Source organism: Lipotes vexillifer, unplaced genomic scaffold, assembly GCF_000442215.2.
Source record: "Lipotes vexillifer unplaced genomic scaffold, Lipotes_vexillifer_v1.1 scaffold602, whole genome shotgun sequence".
Classification (NCBI taxonomy): domain Eukaryota; kingdom Metazoa; phylum Chordata; class Mammalia; order Artiodactyla; family Lipotidae; genus Lipotes; species Lipotes vexillifer.
Window position 1 is genome coordinate 1,789,742 of NW_006790307.1, and position 10,988 is coordinate 1,800,729.

The following is a 10,988-nucleotide window of genomic DNA, read 5'->3' on the forward strand; positions in this document are numbered from 1 at the left end:
AGGGACACAAACATTCGGACCAGATGCCCCCTCCTCTGGGAATCCTTCCAGGACATACCCCACCCCAGCTCACCGCCAGGACTAAGCAGGTCCTCCCATCCTCCTCTTTCCTCCCCTAATAGCAATATGTATCCCACTGCACTTAATAATTCTTGCAAACTTGTCTGCATCCCCCGCTGAACCCCAAGCAAGATCAGAAAAGGGACTAGCTTGCCTGTTTTCCATTGTATTCCCCAGACCTGGCAGCCTCCTCCCCTCGACCACACATACACACACACACACACAAATTGTTGAACATTGTTGGCGGCCAGACACTGTTAAGTGATTTTCATTCATTATCTCATGGCTATATTAGAAGCAAAGGATTAGTGTTCCCACTTAACAGATGGGGAAAGTAATTAAGATCTCTCTCTTAATCAGAGAGGTTAAGTTGCCCAAGGTCACACAGTTGGAAGTGGTGCCATCATACTGTCAGACTTTAGTCTGTATTGTGAACGCCCTGTGTCAGTCGGAGTTCAATCAGAAAAGTAGCACCACTAAGAATGATACAGAGTGAGGGATTTGTTTTAAGGATTGGTCTTGAATGGGCAATTGTTGGAGCTTGTTAAATGGTCCACCTAAGGCTACTGCTTCTGCGTCTGGTGCTGGGGCCTGCAGTTTGCAGGGCAAGTAGTCAGGAGGGAAAGATGGACATGAAGTGGGAGAGAGCAAGGACAAACAGGAGCCTGCAGGAACCAGCTAGAATCCTCCCGGACAGACTGGAACCCACACTGGTACGTCCCCTGCCTCAAGCCTCCAACTTCCATGCGAGAAAGACTTCCATGAACAGTAAGCACCTTTGTCAAGGGTAAGCACACACCTGGCCCAGGGATCATGGAAGCTGATGAAGGAGATCTGGGAGGGTCTGGAAGAGCTGTGGGCCCAGCTGCTCTACATCAGCCAGGTGAAGCAACAGAGAAGCCTGAGCTGCAACAGCTCTGAGGCTCTGCCCTGATCTTCTGAGCATAAAAAGAATAGATGCGTCACTCTCACCTTCCAAATCTTGGCAAAACATCTCTTGTGACCATAGCAACCCAGAATTATGCAGGGAAAGGAATTCTGGGGAGCACAGTTCCAGCTTAGTTTACTTGCCACAGTGTAAATCTACTTCACTCCCTCTCTTAGTTGCTTTTCTGTTACAAGTTCAAAAAGATTTCCATCTTCCTGAAATCCAATATTTATAACATTAATATACTATACAATATTATGCAGTATATTAATGACCTCAATAATTATTTTCATGCCGATTGCTTCCCATAATTCTGAAGTGGGGAGTGGGCTTGCCTACATCAGCTATCTAATCTCATGTCTAGTTTTTCTGGGACCCCCTCCCCCCAAACTGTATTTGGAGTGGCTGTCCTGGCTGAATGGGTCTCCCAAAGTAGTTCTATATGTTCTCCAGAACGGAATGTGTTCATGCTTGATTTAATCAAAGAGGAACCTCTCCTCACAGCATGGCGATCAGGAATTTGGAATTGTGAAAATCTAGAGGGTTGTAACAGGCGCTTGTCTTTCTGTGCACTAGTTATTCACTTTCTTCTAGTTTATGTGCCTCAGTTTCCCTCTGAGGAGCCAGACTTTCTTCTACTCTCTTAGTCCATCTGGTTTAGGAGCAGCTGTCTCCACCTTCACTTCAGAAGTAAACAGATGAACAAGGCCACTCATCACCCCTCTTCCATCTTCCTCAGAGAATGATCATTTAAGATCATAAAACAGGTAGTTTCACACTTCCACTGAAAACTCCAGAAAATAAACTGTTAGCAGTATTTTTCTGATACCCATATCCCAGCTATTATAGGTAGATAATGAAACCTGGGCTATTTGGAAGAACAGATCAAGGGGACAATTATAAAACTTAAGTTTCAATAGTTCTGTTGATTCTGGAAAGGTGAAACTGAAATGACTCCTCCGTAGTCTGAAGATAATTCCCAATAGGAGTTAAATAAAGGCCTTACCCAGCAAAAGCACAGAACCCTTAAATGTTTGGGTCCTATTTGTTTGTTTGTTAGATTCTATTTGGGGCCTTGAGAATTTGCTTTCAGATGTTGTGATGTTGTGTCTTATAATAAGAAATATGTATTTTGTCTTCATCAAGTTTCTGGCACAGAGCTCCTAAAATGCCTAGAATGTCCTAAGTGATGAGAGCTTAAAGATGTCTCTTGCTATATAAAAATGAGATGACTTTTGCACCTAAGGATAGGGACTGGTTGCCAGGAGAACCAACTGTGATTAGAGAGTTGGAACTTTCAGTCCTACCCCCTGGGTCAGGGAGGGAGAGAGAATCAATTGCCAATGGCCAATGATTTAATCAATCGTGCTTTTGTAATGAAGCATCCATAAAGCCCCAAAGGAGGGGGCTCAAAGAGCTTCTGGGTTGGTGGAGATTTGGTGCTCACCTGAAGAGCATGGAAGTTCCGAGTCCTTCCCACATACCCTGCTCTATACATCTCTTCCATCTGGCTGTTCCTGGGCTATATCCTTTTATAGGAAACTGGTGCTCTAGTAAGTAAAATGTTTTTCTGAGTCTTGTGAGCCATTCCAGCAAATTAATTGACCCCAAGGGGATGGGGATTGTGGAAACCTCCAACCTATAGCCGGTTGGTCAGAAGCTCAGGTGATAACCTGGATTTGTGATTCTCAGCTGAAGGTGGGTGGGTGGATAGGAGGACGAGGGACCCGTCTTGTAGGACTGAACGCTTAACCTGTGGAATCTGATACTATCTCTGTGTAGATAGTGTTGACTTAAAACAATAAAGCAGCCAGTTGTTTCACCATCAAAATGAGTTTATTCAAGAAACAGCAAAGAATTGCAACTCAGGACACGCAATTTATGGAGAACCATGGGCAAGTCCAGAGAGCAAAGGAGAGGACCGTTCTTTTATAAAGGAGAAGAGGAAGTTTGGAAGAGCTGTTATAAACAAAGAGTCCATTGGTGGAAACAGGAGTTTGAAGTGTAGTGGCTTTTTATTGGCTGAGTTGTGACAGTCTCATTGGCAGGGCAGTGGCCGGGCAAGGAGAAAGCCTTCCTTCCTCCTGCTGAGTAGTAAACTAGTAGCTTTCTTCCTGTTGGAGATGCAAGATATGTCTCTTGCTGTTAGTAATGCAATTGAATTTGAGTGGTAGGGCCTGAGAGCTCCTTCTTCTGGCCTTTCCATTCCATTTTAAATGTTTTCTGTTTATTAGTTTTCGGTAGTGTCAGAATTGAGTTGAATTGTAAGGCACCCAGTTTGTGTCCAGAGAACTGCTTGTTGGTGGGGGGGGGGGGGAAACCCCAGCAGTGGCCGGGCAAGGAGAAAGCCTTCCTTCCTCCTGCTGAGTAGTAAACTAGTAGCTTTCTTCCTGTTGGAGATGCAAGATATGTCTCTTGCTGTTAGTAATGCAATTGAATTTGAGTGGTAGGGCCTGAGAGCTCCTTCTTCTGGCCTTTCCATTCCATTTTAAATGTTTTCTGTTTATTAGTTTTCGGTAGTGTCAGAATTGAGTTGAATTGTAAGGCACCCAGTTTGTGTCCAGAGAACTGCTTGTTGGTGGGGGGGGGGGAAACCCCATGTCCCCACATTGAAATTAGGTGTTCAGATGCTTTTAGATGAGAAACAGCTATCAGAATTGTTTGGAAGGTCAGGATGTTGGAAATGGATAGAAAATATGACAGTATAAATGTATAAAAAATGGAATGACTCATCTCAATATTGTTTCTAATGGGTGTGAACAAATGTAATAAAAAATACATGAGTATATAAAATAAAACACACTATTCTCTCTGTCTGGACCCTCCCTTTCTCCATCCTTTAGGTTTCAACTTAAAGAGACACATCTTGAAGAAGCCTTCTCTGACCTCCACTCATGGCCACCCCAACCTGATTAGTTCCTTCCGTTAGTCTGTCTCATAACACCCTGTAATTTCCTTATTTGTGATACACATCAAAATGGTCACTGAGCGTTTCTTGATCTCTGAGACTTCCCCAATAGAATATGAACTCTATTAGCATGAAGGCTATGTTTCTCCTTTCCACCATGGTATTCACAGTGCTTAGTATATTATTAGATGGTCAATAAATAATTATTGACAGGCTGAATGAATCAATCAAGCAATCGTGAGGAGATGAGAATTTGTTTTGGGTGTTGTCTAAGTATATTTATAATTTGATTTTGTGGAGGTCACTGTTGAATGGACATGATTTGGGCTATTTTCAAAAGGATCACTGAAAAGTAAATAATTAGATGAACTTACAAGTATCAACTACATGCAAATAGTCTGTCATTCTGGTACATACACATCTTCTTCTTTCTTTCTCCCTGCCCCCCACCCCTTTTCTTTTCGTGGCAGGTATGGGATATTAACAAAGTTGGAGAACCGTTTCTCAAATACACAGGTTTGTTTTTTTTTTAATGAGCCAAAAGATATTAATTTCTCAACATTTAAAACAAAGCTAGAGAAGAAAATGGAATTCAGTGATTATACTGTTTCCTAAACAGACATGAGTACATTTATCATCTGCTCTTATGGCAGATGGTTTGATAGCTACATAATCCAGTGACCCAATTCAATGCTGCTAAATGTTACCATCTTGGCTTTGGAAATTTGCCTTATTTGGCCCAGGGAGCTTTCTCTCAAATCTGTCATATAAAGTATAGCAGAAAAAGTGAGAATTATTTTTGCACTCAAAGACAAAGCTTTTAAGAGAAAAAGTCACTTCTAGCAATTGTTCCCTAACAGTAGATTATCATGATTGATTAAGATCTATTCCACTATTGGGAATATGTTGGAAGAAGCTGGGATGTAGAAATAAAAGAGAAACAGAAGCAATCTACTATATCTTTTGTCCCTTTCTGTCTTGCTCATTTTCCCTAGGTGGTAATAATAATGATAACAACAATAGCTCCAGTCTGGGGCTTATGAAGAATTTGCAATATGCCAGTTGCTGTTTGTTATAAGCTCTTTGCATATAATAACTCATTTAATATGTGCAACCCTATAAGATCCCTACAAACCTGTAAGATTGATACCATGATTAACCCCATTTTACAGGTAAGGCCATGAAAACACAGAGAGGTTAAGTAACATGCTCAAGGCCAAACAGTAAGTGGCAGAGCCTGGGTTTAAACTTGGGTGATCCGGCTCCAGAGACTTAGTTTTGAGCAATTTACTATATTGCTTAATATGTAAAAACATATTGAGGCTCTCTCCTTCCTAGAGTAACACTTATGAATCAGCAAGCATATACTAAGCACTGACCTAGATGCTGTGGAGCACAACTCACCCTAGTTGGGGTATCTTCCTGACCTAAGTTAAATACATACCACACTTGTTTAGATTTTTCCTGACAGTGGTTCTCAACTGGTGTGTCAGGGCACCCTGGAGTGTCAGATCTAAGCTTTGATCTGATTAAACTTTCATTTTGCTCCACTGTCAGTAGGTAGATAAAATGTTGAGCCAAGAAGGTCATGCTTTGCAATGTAGAATGTGGTCCAAACCCCTGAAGATAATACATAAGAGGCAGAAAGTAATGTCAAGCCAGCTCCCAAGAAAGATCACAGGTTTCTTCGAACATATGAGCTTCTTTAGTGGAGAATTTTGATTCCAGAATGTAAGCTACATAAGGGCAGGGATTTGGCCTGTCTTGTTCACAGTTGTACTCCCTAGGAGATAGCACAGTGTCTGGCACAGGTAAGCAATAAATAATTGATAAAGAAAAGAATGAATGAATGAAAGAGAGGGAGGAAGGAAGAAAGGAAGGAGGGAGGGAGGGAGGAAAGGAGGGAAGGAAGGGTGGGGCAGAGCAACTAATAGGGTTACTCCCGCAGTGGTGCATGCAGCACTGGAGAGGGACGATGGGGAGAGTGATAATGGTGGATGCTTTTGCAGTCACTGCTATCTATTGTTATACCCTTCCAGGACCTACGTTGTGATTTTTGATGACTTAGCATTTTTTAGCTCTTTCTTTCTGTATGCTATCAAAAATTCTAGAATTCAGAAATTTATCATGAACACAGATGTGTACACAAATCCTTTATAAATCTCCCAAAGGAATGCTAACATTTTTCCAGCTGCACAGCCAAGATGAAAGAACTATTCTGCTTGGATTCCAACAGAAGCTTGCGTAACAAATAAAAAACACAATCACCATCCCTAGAGAAATGCTTATTAAAGAGATGTACAGTTCTAAAAAATAAAGGAGCACAACCAAAAAGAATAAAAAAAAAAGATACAGCACACGGGGCTTCCCAGGTGGCGCAGTGGTTGAGAGTCCGCCTGCCGATGCAGGGGACACGGGTTCGTGCCCCGGTCCGGGAAGATCCCACATGCCGCGGAGCGCCCGGGCCCGTGAGCCATGGCTGCTGAGCCTGCGCGTCCAGAGCCTGTTTAGATATCACTCTGTGGTCGTCTAGAAGGACAGAATCTTGGACCTTACTGGAAACCATCTCGCTTTTCACTGACAGCTTTCATACCCCTGACTAAAAATAGTAATCTTTCCATCCTTCAACACTGTAAAGTCACTTTCTTCTCTTATTTTTATCAGGAATTAAAAGATTCCGTTTTGGTGGAGGTAGAGATCTGATTTGGGGGAGCTAGTTTGCGGGAGGTAGGGGTAGGGCTGAGGGGGGAGAGTCAGGCTTACAGTAAATACCCCTCTCAGCTATATGGGAAGCAGCAGTCAGTGGAGTCATTGAGTGGCATTAGTATGAGGCATCATATTCTACAGGTGAAATTTCAAGAAAACTTGTCTTTTTTAAAGGCGACATTTTTAAGAGCACTTTTACGTTTACACCAAAATTGAGAAGGAGGTAGAGAGATTTCCCATATACTCTCTGCCCCTATATGTGCATAGCCTCCCCATTATCAACATCATTCACCAGAATAGTAAATTTTCCACCAAGGATGAGCCTACATTGACACATCAGAAACACCCAATCATCCATAGTTTACCTAAGGGTTCACCCTTGGTGTTGTAAATCCTATGGGTTTGAACAAATGTGTAATGAAATTTATCCATCATAATATACAGAGTATTTTCACTGCCCTAAAATTCTATGTGCTCTGCCTAGTCATCTCCCACCCATTCAACCCTACCCTGGCAACCAGTGATCTTTTTTTATTGTCTCCATAGTTTTGACTTTTCTAGAATGTCCTACACAGTAAGTCCCCTACATAAGAACCTTCAAGTTGCAAACCTTCAAAGATGCAAACGTGCGTTCGCGTGTCCAATCACGTTGTTAGTTCACGTGTCTGGCGTACATTGTCACGTGCGTGCATCCTCTACAAGTGGTTGTGCTTTTGTGTACTTTACTGTACGGTACTGTATAGAGTACAGTAGGACAGTATCTTTATTTCAAGCCCAGCATGTCCGGAAACAAGCGTAAAAGCAGCGGTGATGTAGCTGGCACTGCTAAGAAGCGCCAAGCGATAACGATGGAAATAAAAGTGAAAATAATTGAGAGAGTGGAGTGAGGTGAAAAGATGGGAGAGCTGTTGTACTTTTCAAGGTAGTGTACTGTAAGATTAAAAGTGTTTTCTTTGTTTTTTTGTGTTTTTTAGGTAGTATTTGTGTGAAAAGTATTATAAACCTATTATAGTACAGTACTATATAGCCAATTGTGTTAGTTGGGTACCTAGGCTAACTTTGTTGGACTTACAAACAAATTGGACTTACGAACGTACTCTCGAAAGGGAACTCGTTCATATATAGGGGACTTACTGTAGTTGGAATCATATACTATATAGCCTTTTCAGATTGGCTTCTTTCTCTTAGTGATATGCATTTAAAGTTCATCTATGTCTTTTTATGGCTAGATAGCTCATTTCATTTTTTAAAATTTTTATTGGAGTATACTTGCTTTACAATGTTGTGTTAGTTTCTACTGTACAGCAAAGTGAATCAGCCATACATTTATATATATATATATATATATATATATATATATACCCCCTCTTTTTTGGATTTCCTTCCCACTTAGGTCACCACAGAGCATTGAGTAGAGCTCCCTATGCTATATAGTAGGTTCTCATTAGTTATCTATTTTATACATAGTATCAATAGTGTATATATATCAATCCCAATCTCCCAATTCATCCCACCACCTCCTTCCCCCTTGGTATCCATACGTTTGTTCTCTACGTCTGTGTAGCTCATTTCTTTTCTGCACTGAATAACATTCCACCGTCTGAATGCACGACAGTCTATCCATTCACTTACTGAAGGACATCTTGGTTGCTTCCAAGTTTTGACAGTTATAAATAAAGCTGCTATAAACATCTTTGTGCAGTTTTTTTGTGTAGCCATAAGTTTTCAACTCATTTGGGTAAATACCAAGGAATGAGATTGCTGAATTGTATGGTAAGAATATGTTTTGTTTTGTAAGAAAACACCAAACCGTCTTCTAAAGTGGCTATTTTGCACTCCCACCAGCAATGTATGAGAATTCCACATCCTCATCAGCATTTGGTGTTATCAGTGATCCCAATTTTGGCCACTCTGATAGGTGTGTAATTAAATCTCATTGTTGTCTTAATTTACATTTCCGTGATGACTTTTGATGTGGAGCATCTTTTAATATGCTTATATGCCGTCTTTATCTCTTCTTTTGTGAAGAGTCTGTTAAGATCTTTGGCCCATTGTTTTTTTTTGGGGGGGGGGCGTGTGGTACGCGGGCCTCTCACTGTTGTGGCCTCTCCCATTGCGGAGCACAGGCTCTGGACGCGCAGGCTCAGCGGCCATGGCTCACGGGCCCAGCCGCTCCGCTGCATGTAGGATCTTCCCGGACCGGGGCACGAACCCGCGTCCCCTGCATCGGCAGGCGGACTCTCAACCACTGCGCCACCAGGGAAGCCCCTTTGGCCCATTTTTAAATCAGGTTGTTTGTTTTCTTACTGTTGAGTTTTAAGAGTTCTTCGTATATTTTGTATAACAATCCTTTATCAGATGTGTCTTTTGCAAATAATTTTTCCCAGTCTGTGGCTTTTCTTCTAATTCTCTTGATATTCTCATTCTGCAGAAGTTTTTAATTTTAATGAAGTTCAGCTTATCAATTATTCTTTTCATGATTCATGTTCATTTGTGTCAGGGAGGAAGAAATTGTCCTCTACCCTTCTAGATTGTTCTGGCTGGTCTAAGAATTAAATTGACATGAGACAGATTAACAGGAGAAAATCAAACCAAAGTTTAATAATGTGTATACAAGGGAGAGACCAGGAAAACTGAGCAACTTGCCAAAATGGATGAAGCCTCACCTTAAATACCATCCTCAGATAAGACAAAAGAGGAATATTTTGGTACACGACTCTTTTTGAATTATGGTTTTTCTCAGGGTATATGCCCAGTAGTGGGATTGCTGGGTCATATGGTAGTTCTATTTGTAGTTTTTTAAGGAACCTCCATACTGTTCTCCATAGTGGCTGTATCAATTTACATTCCCACCAACAGTGCAAGAGTGTTCCCTTTTCTCCACACCGTCTCCAGCATTTATTGTTTCTAGATTTTTTGATGATGGCCATTCTGACCGGTGTGAGATGATATCTCATTGTAGTTTTGATTTGCACTTCTCTAATGATTAATGACGGGAATAAAGACACAGACCTACTAGAGCATGGACTTGAGGATATGGGGAGGGGGAAGGGTAAGCTGTGACAAAGTGAGAGAGTGGCATGGACATATATACACTAGCAAACGTAAAATAGATAGCTAGCGGGAAGCAGCCGCATAGCACAGGGAGATCAGCTCGGTGGTTTGTGACCACCTAGAGGGGTGGGATAGGGAGGGTGGGAGGGAGGGAGACGCAAGGGGGAAGAGATATGGGAACATATGTATATGTATAACTGATTCACTTTGTTATAAAGCAGAAACTAACACACCATTGTAGAGCAATTATACTCCAATAAAGATGTTAAAAAAAAAAAAAAGACAATAGAGGATGTTGATGGTGCAGAGTCAGCTACAGGAGGTTACTGACATTGAGCTATTTGTTTACTCTTTCACCAGTACCTCACTGTCTTGATTATTGTAGCTTTATAGTAAGTCACGAAGTTGGACCACTGTCAGTCCAAATTTGTTTTTCTCCTTTAATTAATTGTGTTGGCTATTCTGGGTCTTTTGCCTCTTCAAATAAACTGTAGACTCAGTGTGTTGATACTGACAAAATAACTTGCTGGGACTTTAACTGGTATAGCATCGAATCTACAGATCAAGTTGGGAATAACTGACATCTTGACAATATTGAATCTTCCTATACATGAACACAGAATCTCTCTCCATTTATTTAGTTCTTTGATTTTGTTCATCAGAGTTTTATAGTTTTCGTCATATAGATCTTGTACATATTTTGTTAGATTTATACCTAAGTATTTCTTTCTGGGGGCTGCTAATGTAAATAGCATTATGTTTTAAACTTTAAATTCCACTTGTTAGTATATAGGAAAATATTTGATTTTATATACTAACCTTGAATCCGGCAACCTTGTAACCATCACTTATTTGTTCCAGGAGGTGTCTCTGTTTGTCTGTTTGTTCTGTGAATTCTTTCAGATTTTCTACATATATGATCATGTCATCTGTGAACAAAGACAGTTTTGTGTCTTCCTTCCCAATTGTGTACATTTTTTTACCCTTTCTCGCCTGATTTCAATAGCAAGGACAGCCAGTATGATGTTGAAAAGGAGTGGTGAGAGGGGACCTCCTTGCTTTGTTCCTGATCTTAGTGAAAAAGCTTCAGGTCTCTCATCATCAAGCATGATGTTAGCTGTAGGTTTCTTTTTGGGTTTTTTTTTTTGCTTTGTGCAAATGAATTTTATTTTATTTTATTTTTTCTTGGAGTATAATTGCTTTGCAATGTTGTGTAAGTTTCTGCTGTACAATGAAGAGAATCAGCTTTGTAGTCCTTATCAATTTGAGAAAGTTCTCTACTCTTAGTTTACTGAGAGTTTTTTTTTTTTTTTTTTTTTTTTTTTTTTTTTG